Source organism: Theropithecus gelada, chromosome 5 (genome assembly GCF_003255815.1).
Source record: "Theropithecus gelada isolate Dixy chromosome 5, Tgel_1.0, whole genome shotgun sequence".
NCBI classification, from domain to species: domain Eukaryota; kingdom Metazoa; phylum Chordata; class Mammalia; order Primates; family Cercopithecidae; genus Theropithecus; species Theropithecus gelada.
The window spans coordinates 148,521,340-148,541,218 of record NC_037672.1 but is presented as its reverse complement, the minus strand read 5'-3'; the positions used below and the strand labels follow the sequence as shown (position 1 = coordinate 148,541,218).

Genomic DNA, 19,879 nt, shown 5'->3' with positions numbered 1-19,879 from the left:
ACTGGAAAATAGTTAAGAAGTATTTAAAACGAGCACTTCTGTTAATAGGAGGGCAACTATTCATCATGAAAAGGTCTTAGAAAGAATTTTTAGGACATAAGAACAGAACACTTGCAAGCATAGTTCTGAGGAAAGAAACATTTTTGAAAAAGAATGGAGGAGAGTTAAGGTATACAGAAAGGACGGCCTGTTAAAAGAAGTACACAAATCACATATTCAAGGAAAACTGCCTGTGTGTTTCTTCTATAACTTTATTTTATTAAAATTGAATTCCCCAAACTAAAATTCCAAATAATACAAACTTGTTTTCAATGGACATTGTCCACTGCCAACCATGGCTCTTTGCTACTATTGGGTCGATCTAGTGTTTCAAAAATCAGGAGTGGCTACCCCATATATGCAGGGAATGCATTCTCCCGTCCCCACAGTGCCTGCCACTCCCTGTGATCTTACTGCCAGAACCTTCACCTCATTCAGGTTACCTCACTAGCCCTTATAAACATTTACATTTACAGCCTTGTTTTAAATGATAAGAGATAAAACAAGATTCTGAATCAACTTCCTCATTATTCTACACATTACATTTCTGTGAAAATGTCAAGGCCTTTTATTTAGGTTACATAGTGATAATAATGAATAAAATCAAAGTTTTGATTTATCCCAGAGATCGAAAAACTACAAGACGCAAGTCATTCCAGCTCCAGAATTCAAAGATTCTTCTTCAGAGGTATGAAAGGAATATACATCATGCCAATTGCTTCTAAGTTAAAAACAGAAACATATGCTAAGATCCTTCAAGTTAGTTTTCAGAAGGAATTTACAAGCAATCTTCTCAGAAATGGCGAGAATGTAGTAGAGACGGGACAAATAGCCAATGCTATGAGCTTACTAGTTAGTTTGCTGTTGTTGGTGGTGGTGGTTGGTGGTGGTGGTGGTGGTGGTTGTTGTTGTTGTTGTTGTTTTATTAGAGACAGAGTCTCAATTCATCACCCAGCCTGGAGTACAGAAGCCATCATAGCTCACTACAGCCTTGAACTCCTGGGCACAAGCAATCCTCCCGCCTCAGCCTCCTGACTAGCTGGGACTGCAGGCATGTGCCACCACACCCGTCCAATTTTTTTTCATTTTTTGTACAGACAGGGTCTCCCTATGTTGCCCAGGCTGGTCTGGAACTCCTGAGCTCAAGCAATTCTCCCGTTTTGGCTTCCCAAAGGGCTAGGATTACAGGCATGGGCCACCATGCCCAGCACAAGTTAATTTTGATAGAAACAGAATATAAATCTCTGCATTCCCAGTCCAGTGTTCTTACTAGGAAACTATATTCTCCTTTCTAAGGGCTATAATCGCTGGCCCTATTCTCTAAAGGAATTTGTAACATTTCTAAGAAAAGTGCATCTCATTTCGTTTATTCTTATCCAACTATACTTTTGAAACAGATGACTAAAGAATTAAAATGTATCATGAATGAAGAAACTACAATATAAAGAAAACTTGGGAGAGAAAGAAGGAATGAGGCAAGTCAAACAAGCTAAGTTTGAGAAGGAAATAAGTATGCCAGAAGATCCTACAAATGAAAAATACTACCTAGCATACCCAGAGAACAACAAAACGTTGGATATTTTCATTCTCTCTCTCTCTCTGTCTTATTCCATATTAGAGTATTAAAACACTGGCATGTCACCAGGGCAATACATTAATAAAACGGAAAGAGATGGCTCCATATTTATGAGAGATGCATAAGGACATATTTCCTCAAGCACTAAGGTGTTCAACACATTGCATTTTCCTGTTACTGGTGTTTTTTTCCTTTTTTGCATCCACTCTAAGCTTTTTATTAAACTCTCAAATCACAGCTAAACCTCCCAAGAGAAGAACAAAGGACAGAATGAAGCCAAGGTAAGTCGGTAAAGGGGCTGCAGTTACTAAATGTGAGTCTGTCAGGAATATGGCATCATCAGACGTTTCTCCTTTCTTTCCCTCTACACTCTTCAGTCTAAGCTACGTGATGCCAAAAATGTTTGAAGCAAACCTTGCCACTCTTGGCACACATGCAGTCTGTTCTTCCCGTAAAGTCACACATGCACATTGACTCAAGTTTCATGCCTGAGAGAGAGCTCTACAAACCATTTAGATGTCAAGGAGTGATTTTTTTTTTATCTTTCTTCAAAAAAACCACCAACACAAAAAAAATACTCAAAGTGGGTGCGTGTAGGTGTGTGGTGTGGTTGAGTTTTTTGGTTGGGGGAATGGGCAAGAAAAAGATGAGCTGTCAAAATATATATACAACAGCTTGATATTTCAGCATAAATTCTACACTGCAAAGACAGAACTGACTATAGACATTATTGAGTGGCCATATTTATATCTCATTAATATTATATATAAAAATACTTTCCATCAATAAGGAAAGAAAAATTCTATTAAATATTGTTAGAGACAGGGATAACTGGCCAAAGAATTGTATCAATTTTATTTGCTGTTTTTCAAAAATATATATTTTTATTTGACTATGAAAAAAGCAAAACATATGCTTCCACCTTACAGAATAATAAAATATATAATTATAAAAGCTCAGATTCTAGCCATCTAAATCACACCTCTTTTCCAATGTAAAAATTTCATTCCCAGATAGACATCTTACCCAACTTCAGACTCTTTGGAAAGCTACAATAATTAGAAAAGCTAAAAATATGTCAAAATCGCATTTTTTCCTGAACTATCAATAACTATATTTTGATATATCCCTTTCTTACTATCAGACTAAACTTAAACTATAAATATTTTGGCATTTAAATATCTCATACCATCCTTCAATTCTTTTATCTATTTAAATAAATATCCTCTAATGATGAATTTTTAAAAATTCTTAAGGGAAATAAATAGGATAGCCACCTTAAGGGGAGACAGAGCCAAAGGAACATTTTTATTCAAGGGAAAGTGATTATATTTGCAGGCCTAATGGGAATGAACCAATGAACACGCATAATTTGAAGATATAAGGAAAATAATTTTGATGGAGCAAAAGGAGCAGAAGAAAGATGAGATCAAGAACACAGGTAGGAGAGTGCTAGAGATAAAACGGAGGCAAAGCCAAGTCTTTCATGGTGAGTTTCCAAACCAAAACCACTACCTTATACTTGATGGAAAGCACAGCTGGCTCCCTTTCTACCCCTCCTTCTTCATCCCTTCTGATACCACTCTGATGGGTTTGTGGAAATGGCTAGAGAATTTAGGTAGATTTAAAGTAGGGAACAAAAGATAATGGCTAAGAGTTGTTGACTCAGTCCAAGCCTGAAAGTCTAAAAATTTAAAGTCCCAACCTGGGAATCTGAGCTTCGAGCTAGGAGGTAGGTTCCCAAAACTCTAGTTCTAGCTCTAACCAGCTGTGAAACCTTGAGTGAAAAATGGGACTCTTCTTTTGGAATGTCACTTAGGTAAGCAGTTAGAACTAAAGTAAGATTTCTTAGGTCTCTTACAGCTTGAGTCATTATTTTATGTACTTTATCACAACTGTTATACCAACTGGAGAGGGGTAATCAGATAATCATTAAAGAAGGATGATGGCCTTTGTACAAAAATCTTCATAAGAATTCTAGTTGCAGATGGGATTCTATCTGTATTCTTTTTTACCATTAAGGCATATTTCACTTAAGGAACTTACAGCACAGGAAGCAGCCACAGTAAATATAATTCCATGGTTGAGGTTTTGTTTGTTTATTTCCTGAGCAACTGCCAATAGAAAAATTCATTGTTTGAGAATGTACTTTGGAATGCCCTGAATTGGCTGCTACTAAATACATAAAAAAATATAAAAAGTCTATTACTGTAAATGTGCTTATCATGTAAAATTCCATCTAAGGATGAAGACTCATCAAATATTGGGAACACCTTAAGAGAGGTGAACCTTGTGCCCTCAATTATAACTAATAGCAGTATTGAGGAGGGTGTTTCATTTTGGGTCAAACTACCTCAGACAACCTCTTCTTGGAGCCTCATAAAATCCTATTAAACCTAAATCCTCCTGTGCTCTAATCTTCTGGCCCAGTTCTCTTTTCTCTCTCACCGCAATATCACAGGGCAATGCTGGACTGCGAAAAATAAAGCAAGCATCTAATAGCCCCCTATTCTTCTGGACCTTGTGCTTAACCCTCCCTTAACTTGCCATAGTTTAACTCCAGTTCATTCACTGTACAACGTCCATCATTTCAATAAATCAGAATCTTATTTCATTCCACCAGCTTCTAGGTCACCAGTTAACACACAAAATGCGCGCAAAGAAAATTCTCTCAATACACACATTCCAAATGGTTTCCAGCTTTGGAAAATACATGCTTCAAAATAGTAACAAGATGCCTAAAACTTAATAATCCCATGAAACAATCCTACCTCATTTTACACCTTAGTTTCACAAGAACAGGCTACCAACTATGTCATACCCATGTGCCATGCAACTGACTGATGAGCAGAATAAATGTGAAGAGAAAAATTAAAATTAATATTCAAATTCCTATCTGAAATTTGAAATTTGTTTTTGGACTTAATTTTAAAGCTATTTAAGAAACTAAGTAGATCAATCATACCTCGATAAAGATCAAAATTTAAAAAAAAATTTTTAAAGAAGAAATTAAACCCCTACAGGCAAGGATTTAGAATGTAAAAATTATGTATTTTGAAATTGATAGCAAGTATTGAGACATCAGCTCATTGGTGATTGAACAGAAAAGTTTCTTATAAACGTAGGGTGATTTGTTGGAACCTAAAAATTGGATCATTCTTGGGGAAAGTCTCCCCAACAACCCAACTGATCACTGTACTCTTGATAGTATAAACCATCCTTTTACATCACTATTTTGTTGAAAGCTACTAAAAAACACCTTGTTTAAGATTTCTGCCACAAAACCCTAAAAGTTGACTAAGGTAAATGCAGAAAAAAATGATCTGACAACTTCTATAGGGTAGAACTTGAAAGGAGAGACTTGAAGTAGATGCTCTGAATCTTTCTAAGAAGAACCCTCTCACTTCATAAAGTTCTTTCCAAAAATGTTCCTGGAAAAAAAAAGAAATGTAAGTTTTTGTCTTGGTCGTGTTCTCTGGAAAAGTAGGTACCTTTGACGAGTGATGCTGTTTAGTCTAATACCTATATCTACAGTTTTATCAATCAGAATTAGTTCCCCACCCAGTGCTTTAAATCCCTTCATGTGAACATGCGCAGCTTTGCAACCTATAGTGTTACCCAGATGATGTGATGCTTACCTTCTGAAACATGAAAAACATCCTTTCAAAAAGGTTCTTCATCCACACATGACATAAAAGTACTAAGTGTAATTAGTGAAATAACAGTAAAATTCCATATACATCCATGAATCTTATAAACTGTGGGCATATTTTTCTGAAGAGAGGTAGCCGTAGTTTTCAGCCAATTCTAAAAAGGGTCCATGAGGTGCCCCACTTCAAAAAAGTTTAAAACCCACTTTAAAGATGCATTCATGGTAAAACCATTGAGAATCGAGTCCCAAAACACGCTAATAGTCAGTTCACATTCTAATGGTATTACTGAAGATGTAGTTGTGGAATTTTGTGACTTCTGTGATAACAAAAAGTTCTGCTATGAATAGAGCAGAAATAAAAAGAACTCATCTCATGAAAGTCACACAGATATCATGGAGTCTGACTCAGACTATCAAGTCAGACCCAGACACATTCTCTTAGCCACCAGTACCTCTCTAACTATAGCTACTAATTACACTAGTACCTTGCAGCATTGTTTAAATGGTAAATGACTGAAAAGACCCTACATATCCATCAATACTGGTTTGGTTATATAAACGATGGTACTTCTGTGTAATGGAATACTATGTTACAATTAACAAAAAAGACACAGCTCTTAATGTACTGATAGGAGAAGGTTGCCAAAATGTAAACAGAACAGCAAATACAGTATGCCACCATTTGTGTAAGAAGAAAAGCAATGTATTAGCCCATCTGATTGTAAAAGCATAGAAGATTTCTGAAAAGATACATAAGAACTCTAAGGTGGCTGAGTCAGCACGGGGCACTGGGGGCTAGGGGACAGCTGAAGGAGAGAGACTCACTTTTCAAACTGTACCTTCTTTGACTTTTGAATTTTGTACCATATTTATCTACTACTTAGCAAAAACATTTTTTATTTAACAAAATAAAAGCAAAAGAACAACTTAAATAAAAGGAAAAGTACTTGCTCTATCATAAGCATAGCAATGACAACAGATTTGAAGACTCTTCTGAGTCTCAATATGAAAGGAAAGTACCTGCAAAATGAGTATAGCCTGATGGGTATGAGTAGGGATAAAAGAGTAGCTTAATATAATATGCTATTTGACTCCATCATAATGACTACCAAATGTCTGAAAGAGATTTAACAGAAAACACATAAAGGAAAACCAACTACATCTGTACCTAGAAGACTTGCTAACTTCCAATGGAATAAATATATACAAAAATAACATATCAGGAAAATGTAAATAATTCAGAAGAGTAGTAGTCTTATTTTTAGAAGCACTTTTTAAGTGGTTGTCTTAATATTATTGTTGCACGATACTCAGTGAATTAAATGTATGCAATTTACCTTCAGTCTAAGAGATTCCTAACTCTAGGAATTTGTAAAATTAATCTTCTGCCAAAGTTTTTGTCAGTCTAGATCAGTGGTTCCCCAAATGTGGTCTGAGGGACCCTGGGGTTCCCCAAAACCCTTTCAGGGAGCCTCAGTGGTTCTCAACAATTTTTTCTAGGACCTCTTTTTAAGGAACAACAAAATCGGTCAAACTAAATGTAGCTCACTACAAAGTTTCTCATATCCAGAAAAGCTTCCTGCATTCAGCTTACTGTAACTTCACTTGAGCAGTTTGACCACTATTCACCACAACTTTTTTTCTTTTTTTTTTTTCTTTTTTTTTTTTTTTTTGACAGGGTCTCGCCCTGTCATCAGGCTGGAGTACAGTGACACGATCTTGGTTCACTGCAACTCCCGCCTCCTGGGTTCAAGCGATTCTCATGCCTCAGCCTCCTGAGTAGCTGGGAATACAGGCGTGCACCACCACACTTGGCTAATTTTTGTACGTTTAGCAGCAACACGGTTTCACTATGTTGGCCAAGCTGGTCTCGAACTCGTAAGCTCTAGTGATCTTTCCACCTCAGCCTCCCAAAGTGCTTGGATTACAGGCATGTGCCACTGCGCCTGTGACTACACCACAACTCTTAAATTGGCTTTTCTTATGAGATTGTTCTTCTACTCGTAAAAAACCTATTCTCTCAGATTAAGATTTATTCTGAAAACTAAATTATCGTTACGCACCTGTAAACAAGTTTCTTAAATTTCCTCTTTAAAATATTGCACTCACTAACGGCAGATCTAACTGCTTTGAAGCTTTCGTTTTGTCCCAAGCATCATTTGGCGAAATTTTGATGAGATTGTTTACCCCTGAATAAAGCAGTACTGTATCTCACTCAACAAAGAGTACATTCTCAATGTCTCTCCCTTGTACCTAGAGCAACATACACTGTAGCACACACACACATACACGTGTAAGTCTAGTTCAGCATACAGATGTAAATAATAAGCAATAGTTGTTGCCTTTTCAGAGACCCTACAATAGAAAAAGCCCCGTGTCACCTTCAATTAGCAAAGGGTAATGGAGGCTCTAATATCTGCTTGGAGGTCCAGAATTTAGGCTTACCATGCTGTACTTCCAAGAAATAAAAGTAAAAGCTGAAACAACTTATACTGAGCAACTCCTCTGCCACAGCAAAGATGGCTTATTGACTAGATGGCCGCCACCCCTCCAAGCAGAGAGGCTGTCTCTATGGAGAAGAATGCATTAATTTATCCATAAGCCTCCAGAAGCAAGTGGGTAGATCACAACTCTCCCATATTCTGCTTCAATTCATCTACACTTGCCTCTAGAGTGACTGGCATACACTTGAATGGTTTCAGGCTAACTATGCTTTTTTAATTAAAAGTCTTCTCCACTAAATTAGCATGTGTATATCAATGTCTTTTGTACAGGGAGAAAAAAGAGAAAGTAAAAGCAAGAAAAGAAAAATCAAAGGCTACTCTAAATTAAGTTTTACTTCAGATAGATTTTGCATTTGGCACTACTTCTCCCTAGAGTTGGTGCTTCAGGTAGAAAACAATGAGCAAGAATAGACAAGGTCCCTACTTCCCCCTTGAAAGCATCCTGCACTTTGGAGTTAATTGACTTCTAAAATCAAAGGAGTTGTGAAGAGCAACTAGGTAGCAAAAGAGGAACCTAGGTAGTTCCTTTTTTGTAAAAATAATTTTATATGTTATTAACACATATATTCACAATAATTCACTTCCATTTTCTGCATTAGGGAATTACCAAAAATTGATTATCTGACTCAATACTATTAGAGTGAAATTGCAATATCTGAGGACTAGGTTCTGATGTTACTGAATATGGCAAAATATTAAAATACCAAAAATTACCACCAAACATCCCTTAGTAAGGCATCTGTTGGAAACCAACACATTTTTTTTTTCTCATTAAGTTGGAGAATCAGCTGAATATCCAACAATGCAGTAGGCATTTGGGGTCAGGTTGTTCAAAAAATAATGTATGTCTTCAAATGCAAGAACTACTTTCAGCACAGAGAGACACCCACACTATGAGAGGCTGGTGGAAAGAGCAGGTATACATCTATAATTCCTGAAGAATAAACTCAAAATTATCCTAACCTTGTAAGTGATTGTCCTCCCTCTCTCCACCTCTCCCTTTCAATCTCTGGTTTTAAGTGGCAGATAATGCCAAGAACATATACAATAAATGAAATGACTACATAAAACTGGAGTACCCTGGAGGGGCTTCACAAACGTTACTAATTATACACTGAAATCTACACAGAGTTCCAAGTAAATTATATTTCCTGCTTTCATAGAAAAGGAATGTAATACAGGTAAGCCATCCAACAACTCAAGTAAAATTAAAGACAGATTTTTCCATTAAGTAAACATGTCTGTGTTTCTAAAATGTTTTGAAAACCCACAAATATAGCATACAAACACTGCTAATTAGAATTCAATAATAAACATCATCCTCTGTAGAAAGAATTTTCAAAAGTGAGGGAAAGGATGATGACAGAATAGAAACCAAACAAATACAAGCATCTGGATTTTAGTGGACCTGATCATACTAATATTAATAATTATAGAATGAACTGGTAAGGAAATTAGCAGCAGTAACTTCCAGCTTTCCCATATAAGTTGCTCCTTTCTAGCTTCTTTCTATGAGAAATGTAAAGAGAACTTTCAGCTTTAAAAATCTGACCATATTTAGTTCTGAAGGCTCCAAAAATATGCATATTATAATTAAAGTACACTTAAAATATAAGAGTATTTACCTTAGCACCAGAGAATCGTTCACATTTATGCATTGTTTATTGAGAGAATAAAATTATTCTCTCCAAAAAGTTGCCACAACCTTTTCTATTATTTGTTCTGAGAATGTAAACCTTAGAGTAAGAAAAAATAAAAAGAACGCTATGGTGCTTGAATTAAATATTTTATATGATTATATCACAATGACATCTTCTTTAGTCTAACATAATCAGTATTCTATATTTGTTGCTTGCACAAAACCATAATTACTCGCTGATTTGATCAAAATTACTAGCTGACTTGAGCAATTCAGTCAGCCAGTCAGCCTTCAGGGTAATTAGTCAAATCAACAGTCTATCAAAGTGACTAATATATCTCTGAATCATGGATTAAACTATCTACAACATCAAGGCAATTCTTAGATTTGTTCCAAAACCTCAGTTCATCTTGTTTAACTCCATAGGTTATTTTTCTCGTAATTTAATTTACTCTGTACACAGTTGAGAGTTTTTCCTCCCCTTCAAGGAAGAAAATGAAAGTGACAATAAAAACCTTTTAAGAACTTTTTTATTTCAAAAAAGTAAAATAAAAAAGTACAGAATTCAATGAAATCAGATACTCTTGTTTCAAAAAATAAGAGGAGGAGGAGAAGAGTTGTTTTTGTTATTGTGTAAGTGGGGGCACAGTCAAGGAGAAAGAGACAAAAATGGATTCTTACCAATCAAACCACTTCACAGTGCCTCAAATTCCATTAAAGGCCACAATTCTGTTGATTTGATGCCAGATGCCTCTAAATGTTCTTACTCAAGAAAAGTATGTTTTTTGAAAGAACAAGGAAAGCAATACATTTAAAGGCTAGAGAAAATTTTCTTCCATTTACTTGGGTCAGTGAAACATCCATCATACAGAGACACAAACACCTTACAGAATAAAAGATCAGAGGAGTTACACTAGTAGAAGATCAAAGAGCCAGTGCCTCTGGGGGAATCAAACAAGTAACTGCCTGAACAGAGCCCCCTATGATTTCTCAAGTAAATCTAGCTTATGTGATTGGGGGGGAGAACCACAAAGCAGAACATGCTGTCCCAAAAAAGTGATTAAAAAATAATTAATTCCAGTTTGACTCTCTCTCTCTATGGAGAAAGAATCTTTTCAAAGTCATTAAGTGGAATAACTATATAATGGAAGTTTTAAAAAAGCAAAAATGTTTGAATTATCTACACACACTAACTACAACAAGACATATGAAATTATTATATTCAGTCTAATAGCAAACCAGAAGAAATGAAAACATATTTAGTAAATGGTTGCAAAAGTATAAAAAGAAACTGGATGCTTTTAACAGATGCCCTCAGATTTAATTCCACCTGCGTGGGCTAAAAGGGAGCACTTGTCCATCCCTGTCACATGTGCAAGTAAAAGAACAAGTTGTCATTAAAACTGAAGGGTGTAAAACTTCACAGTAGAAATAGAACATGTACAGAAATTTTCAGCATCCCAAAACCTTTGGCTACCAACATCAAAAACACTACGCTGAACAAAGTGCCTACTAAGTACCTGCCTTAAACCTGCCTATTAATATCTTTCTCTTCTAAACCTTTTATTTTAACTACATCTCCCTATGGTGATGTAGTTTCTGCTTTGTGCTGTGATTATTTCAGAATCAGTCTGGTCTCCTTGAAGGTAGGGATCACATTTTTATGTTATTCATGTATTGATTTAGTAAGCATTTAATCCAAGAGCCCAAGATGTGCAGTGTGGGGATATGAATAAAATCTAGTCCCAGGCGTCAGGGATAAGCAGCTTACTATGGAGAGGTGTTTGCATCAGCAGGTAACAGTAACAGCCACCAGTGAGAAAAGCCACTGCTTATTGGGCACTTACTCTGTGCCAGGCACCACACTAAATTGTCTGTTCAGTTCTTACAACCACCCACTGAGGTAGGGCGTCATCCCCATTTACAGATGAAGAAACTGAAGCCTAGAGAAAAGTGACTGGTCACATGGGTAGTAAGAAGCAAAGTCAGAGCACTGGGAGGACTGGATGGGAGCCAGGAGTCAATGGTCAGCTGTGATCAGAAGAGGGGCTTAGGAATGGCTTTACCAGGAAGGAACTCCTGCATAAATACCTTGTTTGCATAGGAATAGATCCGAGGGTGATACAAGGAAGCAATTCACTTAAGCAAATAACAAGAGTGCTGATAAAAACATGATGTGATTTCCTCCAATTCAGTCTCTAATGAAAGCTCTACATTTGTTTTTTGTTTGTTTGCTTGGCCATAAGGTCAACAGAACAGTGTCTTGAAACTTTCACCTATCACAAATCCAACTTTTAGAGATATTAAAAGATTGCAAATAGGCAAAACAATGACTTGAAGAAGGTGTAACAACTGGTTTACTAGTCATTGCTACCACCACAATGTATCACTCAGTCTAGAAACTTGGCATTTCAGCCACTACAGATATTCCATTTCCCTGGTTAAGTCAAGTCTAGCTACACAAATCGAGTCCAACTGGTTAGTAATTCTAATACATGTTAGAAATATAAACAAAACTGATTATCCTACCAGGAAAAAGAAAAAAGCACTAAATATTAATCACTTAAAGTATCTCAATTAATTACTTTATTCTAAAGGAAAGGATACCTTAACTGTATTGAGAGATAAACTACCCAAAATGCGGACTAAAAAATGTTTGTTTCTTGCCTTTCACATGGCAGATACTGATCAATAATACAAGGAATAGCCCATAAATTCAGCTGTATATATTCCCTGTTTTAATACAATTTAAATTAGCAAATTAAGATGTAATTATATGTGATTTTCTTGTAATTGTTTACGAAATACAAAACCATGTGATATTATAAATAAAAATTCAAGTCATTCATCACATTGATCTTCATATTAAATCTCCCACTGTGGATTAGATTCTGCAATTTGACTCCTGGTTTTATAAAATTTCTGCAGATCATATTCATCTTCTCCATGTCACATAGTCCCAGATTTTTCCTCAAATAATTATAATACAAAGCACATTCCTGTATGTGCAATTTAAAGATCTGTGGCTTAGCCAGGTTTGGAATTTAACACTAGAACAAATCACACCATGAATCAAATAAATTGTGTAAGAAAGGTGGTTCTATTTTTACAGAGTTATGTACCAAACCTCCTTAACATAAACACACACACACCCGGGAGAAATGGATCTGTTAATGGATTACATCTTTTTGTTTTTGTTTTCATTTTTTGTTTTTGTTTTTTTTAATTATACTTTAAGTTCTAGGGTACATGTGCACAACGTGCAGGTCTGTTACATATGTATACATGCGCCGTGATGCTTTGCTGCACCCATTAACTCATCATTTACATTAGGTATTTCTCCTAATGCTATCCCTCTCCCACCCCTCCACCCCATGACAGGCCCCAGTGTGTGATGTTCGCCACCCTGTGTCCAAGTGTTCTCATTGTTCAATTCCCACCTATGAGTGAGAACATGCAGTGTTTGGTTTTCTGTCCTTGTGACAGTTTGCTCAGAATGATGGTTTCCAGCTTCATCTATGTCCCTGCAAAGGACATGAACTCATCCTTTTTTATGGCTGCATAGTATTCCATGGTGTATATGTGCCACATTTTCTTTTTTCTCACAGTGAGTGGCCAGGATATCAAGCTTCATTTATTGTAACTACAGGGTGGAAGTACATTCATGACTTCAGATTTTGAACTGCAGTAAATAATTTTTTTTAAATTAAGAGCTGATATATGGGATTTAGGCCAAGTTCATAGGTAAGTTATGATTTCAAAATATCTCATTTCATCATTGCTTTATTCTCCAATAGCCAAATGAAGAGAGAAACGTCATGGAAGAGGCAAAAAAAGGCTTTCAGCCCTCAAGCTCTACAGCTCAACAGGTCAGCAGAGGACTTCATGTGATAAATTTGGCTGAGATGGTTCACTTTTAAACATCATCTCCCACTTCCTAATTCTGATCATCCTTCTCTTGGGGGAAAACTTTAAATTCCTGAGTAAATTTCCTTGTCTTCATAAATATCTTCACTTGGGGTTTCAGGAACTTGATTGGAAACCTGCTTCTCCTACTCCAGTTATTGTGGCCTCCCACACAGCCAACAAAGAAGAAAAGGTAGGTAAGACATCATACTCAAACCTCCCTCTACCCCATCCTCCTCCCCATCAATATTTGGAGAATACATAGGCCTCTGTGGTTTAAGAGACAGAATCAAGTTTCAGAGCAGCGGCTTTGAAATGGGAAGATGTTTTTTTTGACTATTAAGAAAATTTTAGTTCTCACTTTGGATCATGAACCCACAGATAACTTCCCTTTAACAGTACTGTAAAACTTAATTACCCTCTTTTGTTTGTAGAGTTTACTCGAACTAGAAGTAGATTTGGATAATTTGGAATTAGAAGATATTGACACAACAGATATCAATCTGGATGAAGACATTTTGGATGATTGACTGTAATGCTTTCCATTTACCTGACTAAACAGATCATTATTATATATAGGTATTGATTGCTACCCTGACCACAGCGCTTTGGACTATGAGAAATTTCTTAGATTTTTATATGTAAATACTGTGGACCACTGGGAACATAATGCCCATATCATCTTAAGAAGAGTTTATGTGCAGCATTTAAATCACTGTGTTTTCCTTGTTAACTAAAACAGACATGGGCTTTGATTTTTTTCATACTATTAGACCGTATCTCCTAAAACCTTCTGAATTAATGGAAGATACTTCTGTTTCCTTTCTCAACAATGAAAATAGGCTTCTAGTTTTAGAAGGCTGAGCCGAAACTACACCTGGCCTAGGGATCAGCCCCACTCTCTTTTCTTTGCATAACTAAATCTGCATTTTCAAATGCTGTCAATCACATTTTTCTTAGAGCTGAACATCCATGCTGTAATTCTCTAAACTCTTTTTCTTGACCTCATTGCATCATTCCACAGGTCTTGCTCCAATTTTATCTAGCAGCTACCCATTTCTGGAGTCAGGATGTGAAACCTCTGTTCCTCTGACCTCATTAAGCTGGGGTCTGTCTAAATTACCGATTACCTTATTTGGTAACAAACACAAAAAAACCATACTTTTTAACTCTACGCTCATCTAACATGATTCAAGAAATTCATAACCAGGCACTCAAATATCCTTGTAGCCTAGAAAAGTGAATAGGGTAACAATTTTTGCTTTGTAGGGAGAACTACAAATTGATACCTTTTAATCTGGTCAGTTTTTAACGTTTAGCTCAATATTAACAGAGAAATGTAGTCAGTATTTAGTAAAATAAATGTATTTTGGAAATATTTTTAGGAAGCTGCAGAATGGCGACTGAGTGCTTCTTGATAAGTTTGCAGTGTTAGTTCTACATAGGCTCCCTTCTGTGCTTCTGTTTTTGCAAAGACCTTGATTAAATTTATTCCCTCAGCAGCCTGATCCTTGTCCTCTCGAGCCGACTGGCCGTCTGGATGGAGTATGTGATACAGCTGGACCAAGCTGGTTGCGTCATCGATTAAATCTCTCTGAATCTGGTCAATCAGCAAACCATCAATCTTTTTATTATTTACAAAATACCACACCATTCCACCAAAGTATCTTGTTGAACGTAAAAGGTCATATTTTCCGTGTTTATCTATATCTTCCATAGGTCTTGTGATGAACCTTGATATACTCAGCGGAATCTGGCTCAAACTGGGCAGAGCAGAGATTGAGGACATCAGCATGCCTGTCCTTGCTATACATAGTCCTAAGATTTTCTTCCTTGAAAATCATTGGTGTCAAAACTTTACGACCTTCTTTTGGGAAATAAACTTGCATCATCCAGTCCCGTTCTTCCCAAGAGGCTTTGCGTAGTGTGCCACTTGGTTCTCTAATGACAATAAAACGCTCCCGGTGTGGTATGCTATATGATATATCAGTAAACATATATTTGGTTGTTTCTGTTCCTTCCAAAATCGTATCTCCAGCTAACACATCATTTATTGGTACTCGCTCTTCTAGAACCGGTGGCATTTTTAATCGTACTTTAGCTGCCTCAACTGCCTGTTTTGTAGCCTCTTCCAATTGTGCCTGAGTTATTAGCTTATAGGTTGGTGGCTTCAGTTCTTGTACAGCTGGTTTAAAAGTCTTCTGCAAGTTCAAGCCTGTCATTTTCATGAGTATGCTTTGAACTTCTTCATCCATAAATGTAGGTTTCTTGGTCTCTGGGCTACCAGATTCTGTGGCCTCGGAGCTGACCGGCAGCGTGGCAGCCCCACCTCGAAAGAGCAAGGTAGCGGTTGGAGCAGGCCACCATGCCAGGGCTGGATTCAAGCCCAGAAACAGACCCTTTCCACACCTGCAGAACCCCTCAGGAGGCTCCACAGTGACACAGTGGTTCTGAGGGGCGCCATGATTATCAGTGCCACATTTTCTTAATCCAGTCTATCATTGATGGACATTTGGGTTGGTTCCAAGTCTTTGCTCTTGCGAATAGTGCCACAATAAACATACGGGTGCATATGTCTTTATAGTAGCATGATTTATAATCCTTTGGGTATATAGCCAGTAATGGGATCGCTGGGTCAAATGGTATTTCTAGTTCTAGATACTTGAGGAATCGCCACACTGTCTTTCACAATGGTTGAACCAGTTTACACTCCCACCAACGGTGTAAAAGCATTCATACAGCCAACAGACACATGAAAAAATGCTCATCATCACTGGCCATCAGAGAAATGCAAATCAAAACCACAATGAGATACCATCTCACACCAGTTAGAATGGCGATCATTAAAAAGTCAGGAAACAACAGGTGCTGGAGAGGATGTGGAGAAATAGGAACACTTTTACACCGTTGGTGGGATTGTAAACTAGTTCAACCATTATGGAAAACAGTATGGCGATTCCTCAAGGATCTAGAAGTAGATGTACCATATGACCCAGCCATCCCATTACTGGGTATATACCCAAAGGATTATAAATCATGCTGCTATAAAGACACATGCACACGTATGTTTATTGTGGCACTATTCACAATAGCAAAGACTTGGAATCAACCCAAATGTCCATCAGTGACAGACTGGATTAAGAAAATGTGGCACATATACACCATGGAATACTATGCAGCCATAAAAAAGGATGAGTTTGTGTCCTTTGTAGGGACATGGATGCAGCTGGAAACCATCATTCTCAGCAAACTATCACAAGAACAGAAAACCAAACACCGCATGTTCTCACTCATAGGTGGGAACTGAACAATGAGATCACTTGGACTCGGGAAGGGGAACATCACACACCGGGGCCTATCATGGGGAGGGGGGAAGGGGGAGGGATTGCATTGGGAGTTATACCTGATGTAAATGACGAGTTGATGGGTGCTGACAAGTTGATGGGCGCAGCACACCAACATGCATATGTAACAAACCTGCACATTATGCACATGTACCCTAGAACTTAAAGTATAATAATAATAAAAAATAAAAAAAATAAAAGCATTCCTATTACTCCACATCCTCTCCAGCATCTGTTGTTTCCTGACTTTTTAATGATTGCCATTCTAACTAGTGTGAGATGGTATCTCACTGTGGTTTTGATTTCCATTTCTGATGACCAGTGATGATGAGTACTTTTTCATGTGTCTGTTGGCTGCATAAATGTCTTCTTTTGAAAAGTATCTGTTCATATCCTTTGCCCACTTTTTGATGGGGTTGTTTGATTTTTTCTTGTAAATTTGTTTAAGTTCTTTGTAGATTCTGGATATTAGCCCTTTGTCAGATGAGTAGATTGCAAAAATTTTCTTCCATTCTGTAGGTTGCCTGTTCACACTGATGGTAGTTTCTTTTGCTGTGCAGAAGCTCTTTAGTTTAATTAGATCCCATTTGTCTATTTTGGCTTTTGTTGCCATTGCTTTTGGCGTTTTAGCCATGAAGTCCTTGCCCATGCCTATATCCTAAATGGTATTGCCTAGGTTTTCTTCTAGGGTTTTTATGGTTTTAGGTCTAACATTTAAGTCTTTAATCCATCTTGAATTAATTTTTGTATAAGGCGTAACGAAGGGATCCAGTTTCAGCTTTCTACATATGGCTAGCCAGTTTTCCCAGCACCATTTATTAAATAGGGAATCCTTTCCCATTTCTTGTTTTTGTCAGCTTTGTCAAAGATCAGATGGTTCTAGATGTGTGGTGTTATTTCTGAGGCCTCTGTTCTGTTCCATTGGTCTATATCTCTGTTTTGGTACCAGTCCCATGCTGTTTTGGTTACTGTAGCCTTGTAGTATAGTTTGAAGTCACGTAGCATGATGCCTCCAGCTTTGTTCTTTTTGCTTAGGATACTCTTGGCAATGCAGGCTCTTTTTTGGTTCCATATGAACTTTAAAGTAGTTTTTTCCTATTCTGTGAATAAAGTCATTGGTATCTTGATGGGGATGGCATTGAATCTTAGTTATACTTGCACAATTACCTATCTACCTTAACACTATGTTCATCACACAGAGATTATCTGATGACCTTTTGTCCACCTCCCCTACCCTTTTACTAAATTTCAAGCATTAATAGCTCTGTAATGGATGCTCTCAGGTCCCCCTAAATCCCTCCAGGACCAAAAAATTTATTCTCCCAGCTGCTAAGAGTGCTGTTGGCTGTCAGCCCTCTCCAGAAGTTTCCCTCTGCCAAAGAGGGCTGCTTTGCCCATGATTGAGCCCTCCCCCTTAAGGGCAGTTCATATCCATGACTAAAGGAGGATTTTGCCCCCAACCCCAACTCAGGACAATCCTGAGGGGGTCAACCCAGTTTCAGAGTTTCCTGTAGGGTCAGCCTAGGCCTTAGAAAGGACTTGATGGCAGTCCATCATCATCCTCTGCACAGTCCTGCTTCTCTCCCCGACAGGTGCTGATTCAGAGAATGTACCCTAACAAACTCCTGCACGTAAATCTCCACCTCAGAGTCTCTGCATCCCAGGATGTCAAGCAACTAGAACCATCAGTATCCATCAACTAAGAAACTACATATCTAAGGTTATTAAAGACACTTAGAGAGAGGGAAAATATTAGTTTTTTAAATTCAGAAATCTTGTAAATGGTACAAGCCTTCAAAAACCAGTAAAGAATATTACTTTGCTAGACAAACTAATGAAAACACACCAAAGCTGCTTCAGTAAGTTCAATCAATATTTTCTAATATTCCACCTTTAATAGTTTTAAATGACCCCAAGCCAATCTTAAGAATGAACACAAAAACTAGCTTTTACTCTACGTACTTACATTACCATTTTAAAACTATTTACCCTTCATGTGAGGCTACTAGATAATTTGGCTAATTTAAAAATACACACATAGGTTTTCAGGGGGAGGTGGGGATGGCTAATGGGTACAAAAAATAGAAAGAATGAATAAGACCTACTCTTCGATAGCATAGCAGGGTGATTACAGTCAATAATAACTTAATTATGCATTTTAAAATCAGAGTACAATTGGATTGTTTGTAACATGAAGGATGAATGCTTGAGGGATGGATACCCCATTATCTATTATGTGATTATTTTATATTGCATGCCTGTATCAAAACAGCTCATGTGTCCCATAAATGCATACACCTACTATGTACCCACAAAAATTAAAAATAAAAAACTTAAAAATATAAACAGGCAAACAAATAAATACCAACAACCTGGAGAACAACAAAAATAATCCTGTCACTCACTTGTTCTTTCAAAAACAAACCCTATTTAAATATTTTTCAAGTCTAAATCTTCTGATTACAAAAGTAGAGAGTAAGGGAGAAAAGAGAAGGAAGGAGAGATTTTCCCTTTTACTTTACCACATACTCATCTCTCTTTCAAAGACTACAGGCTAGTCTTTTTTAAGCCACATTAAAAAAAGAACATGTGTCCCATACCACATTTTTTTTTAAGGAAACTTACCAGAAAGGGATCCCGATCCAGACCCCAAAAGAGGGCTCTTGGATCTTGTGCAAGAATTCAAGGTGAGTCCATAGAGTAAAGTGAAAGTAAGTTTATTAAAAAAGTAAAGGAATAAAGAATGGCTACTCCATAGGCAGAGCAGCCCTGAGGGTGGCTGATTGACCATTTTTATGCTTATTTTTTGATTATATACTAAACAAAAGGTGGATTATTCATGAGTTTCTTGGGAAAGGCATAGGCAATTCCCAGAGCTGAGGGTTCCTCCCCTTTTCAGACCATATAGGGTAACTTTTTTTTTTTTTTTTTCTTTTTGAGACAGAGTCTCGCTCTGTCACCCAGGCTGGAGTACAGTGGTATGATCTTGGCTCACTGCAATCTCCACCTCCCAAGTTCAAGCAATTCTCCAGCCTCAGCCTCCCAATGTTAAATATAGTGAACCCCAAGTTTCTCTTTAAAGAATCAGTATGTCAGTATGTTCAGCTCTCTTATTCTTTGATTCTCCATTTTAAAGTTTAGCTTCCTGGTTCTCTCACCCACTTCCTTCTAGTTTCAGTAAATACTTTCCCACCAGTCCAAATCAGTAGTTCACATCTG

The 19,879-nt window shown here is 37.2% G+C and overlaps 1 protein-coding gene and 1 pseudogene across 2 annotated transcripts in view; both read right to left on the bottom strand.

Moving 5' to 3' along the window:
• FAM160A1 (family with sequence similarity 160 member A1) overlaps window positions 1-19,879 on the bottom strand; it is a 263,667-nt gene that overhangs the window by 98,347 nt on the left and 145,441 nt on the right. The gene's annotated exons all lie outside the window — the stretch shown is intronic.
• On the bottom strand, window positions 13,755-15,780 carry LOC112624689 (annotated as a pseudogene). The gene has a single exon (XR_003119461.1). The product of XR_003119461.1 is annotated as a 28S ribosomal protein S22, mitochondrial pseudogene (transcript).